Raw genomic sequence first — 3064 nt, 5'->3', positions numbered from 1 at the left:
ATAATCCCTTATATTTAGAGGATGAGATCACAGAAGACAATCTCCTTGACTTAGAGGAAGAGATTTGAAAGCAATAATTGAAATTTGAAGACTCTACACGAAGAGCAATTATGTTTGCCATTTTTGTTTCCAAAAAAACTCATGGAATAACCTATACCCTCAAGACTATGGATAAGCACAACAATCAAGTGAGTGCAAAGCTTTCAACTTCAAGAGTGGAAAAGCCACAACATGTACTCTTGGTGTCCACTGGTCTAGAGGAGCACCATGAAGGAGTTTCACAAGAAGGTAAAAAGGTATATCTTCTCATTATTTAGCTTCCAAATTCTTAACATCTCTCTCTAATTGTAGGGAAATTAAGATGCTGACATTTGTAGAACGGCTGAGTGTTATTTTGCACTTAAACTTAGCTGCTAATGATACATCTCTCGGATGAGATTGATTCTTCATTGTAACCTTTTTCTAATTCCATATGTTAATGCAATTGCTACTCTTTCAAACTATTTGATTGTTGATAAGCATGGTTTCCTTAAGCTATCAAAAGAAAGGCTGTTAAAAAATTTAGGTTCCACTTAAAGACTTGAATGACAGTTTTGTTGGTCAAGTTCCTATAGCTACATAAAGGAGCTCATCCTCCCTTTTATCAATAAATTCTTACTTTGTGATAACCCGATAAGCTCACACATAGCTATAAGATTATACACTCACAATGCCATAAATCATATATCATCCTACTCACGTAGAGTTATAACAATACAGGCTGTACAGAACCAAATGCATATCGAAAAGGCAGCATACACATCTAGTAGTAATATTGCTCGTATATACCTGATGCCGCGGCCGCCACCGCATATTACTAATTATTTATGACTATTATTTTAAGAACCCTAGTTGTAAAACTCAAGCCGAGAGTAACCTTCTTAAGTTGCGCGGAGAAGTTGATAGGGATAGACAATGATTTGGCGACTCGCAGACTCAGTTGAACAATTTGAGAGATGGGAGTAGGAGCAAAGAAGAAAAGAAGGATGGTGAAAAATAGAATATAAGAGAGTGAGTGCAGGATGTCATGTTTTAAGAAAGAGAGGTGAAGACTAGCAATCAATCTGGGTGTGCCGATGATCTTGCCGAAATGATGCATGTTGTATCGAAGTCCTTAGGGTCGAAATGAAAAGGAGATGGACATGGGGTTAGGCTGGCGCATGCTCTGGGTGTTACACTATCCATCAAAGTTGAGAAGAGCCCGTAATCATACAAGCTTTCATGGCTCAAAAATGGAAATGAAGTAAAAATTACTATAAATATTTGGTTCGATTTTCTATTGATAAATACTACCAAGATGAAGTACAGTGTGATGTCATCTGGTCAAGAAAGAGTTTAAAAGTATATGTTCCTTTCGTAAAGATGGAGTTATGAATCTCAAGAGATGATACTCGTTTGCTCTCAAAATCTTATTTCTGAAAGAACTTCGAATTCGAAGAAGAGTTATCCTTTAGTTATGTTGGAAGCTAATGATAGAAAATATGAAGTTCCTATTAAAGTTACTTTGTAATTAATTTTTATTCGTATAAGTTTAAGAGTCAAATAAACAAAAGGTCTTGTAAACCCAAAGGTCATGTATGAAGTCAAAAGGAGAAAACTGAAAGAGTTATGAATCTCAAGAGTCACTAAGAACAATAAGAGTCATCTATATATCTATAAATAGGGTGGATAATAAGATATGTGAGATCAAGTCTTTGGTAGCATTTTCTACTTTTCTTAAACATCTTCTAAATAATTTCCTTCTTTTATCCCTTGTCTCTAACAAATATGGTATGAAAGCAAAAGCAATGTTTTTCTCAAATATTATGCATACTCAGATTCTATTTGTGAAGGGGAATATTATGACTATTGGAGTAGTCAAATGAAGACCATCTTTATTTTCCAAGATCTTGGGAGGTGGTTGAGAACACCTATCCTGAGCCACCTTAGGAAAGGGCTTCATCAAATTGGACAGATACATAACAACTTCAATATAAGGTTTCTATCAAAAGAGATGCAAGTGCACTTCGTTTCATCCTGCAAGGGGTAAGTAAATCTACCTACCTTTGGATATTTAGTGCCAATAAAGCAAAACAACCTTGGGATATCTTAAAAAATGAGTTTCAAGGAGATGAAATGGTGATATCCATATAACGTCAATCTTTTGGAGAGATTTTGATAATATCTCTATGAAGGATAATGAAAGTATTCAAGAGTTCTTAACAAAGGTAGCAAAACTTATAAATCAAATTTATTGCAGACAAAAATATAGTGCGAAAGGTACTTCGTAGTCTTCCTCCTAAATTTGATCATGTTGTTGCTGCTATTGAAGAATCAAAAGATCTTTCATTTTATACAATGCATGAACTAATGAGTTCTCTCTAAGCACATGAGCAAAGAATTAACAGGTCATCTGTTCAGCTAATTGAGCAAGCTTTTCAATCATATGCTTCTATATTAGATAAAGGGGCAACAAAATCGGAGCAAGGAAAAAAAGAAGGAAGATCTCAAAAGAAGGGAAAATTACAGCGTAATCAAACTGTTGGATCTTTAGAGCAAAAACCTGGCAAAAACTTGGTAACTCTAACTCTACATGTCATATATGCAGAAAGTCTAATCATGAAATAAAAGATTGGTACTTCAGATGCAAAAATAAAAAAATGAAAAAGAAAAATCTAAATCGTTCTTAAAGAGATTGATATTAATAAGATAAAAAGAAGGCTGAAGTAAACTTTACTAAGGGCAAACTTTACTAAAGAAGAAACTAACCAATTATATTCATGCATGAATGCTCAAGATGAATATGAAAATATATGGTATTTGGATAGTGGATGCACTAACCATATGATAGAAAATTGTGATATATTTGTGGAGCTAAACCCTAACATCACATTATAAGTGAAGCTTGGAGATAGAAAGGTGTAAAAAGCAACATGGAAGGGAATGATTGCTATCCAAACAAAGAGAGGTAAAATAAAGTTTATTAGTGATGTTCTTTATATTTCAAATTTGACATAAAATCTCTTAAATGTTAGGCAATTCTTGC

Source organism: Typha angustifolia, chromosome 14 (genome assembly GCF_048772165.1).
Source record: "Typha angustifolia cultivar Huaian chromosome 14, ASM4877216v1, whole genome shotgun sequence".
Classification (NCBI taxonomy): Eukaryota; Viridiplantae; Streptophyta; class Magnoliopsida; order Poales; family Typhaceae; genus Typha; species Typha angustifolia.
Note: the sequence above shows the minus strand (reverse complement) of the source record.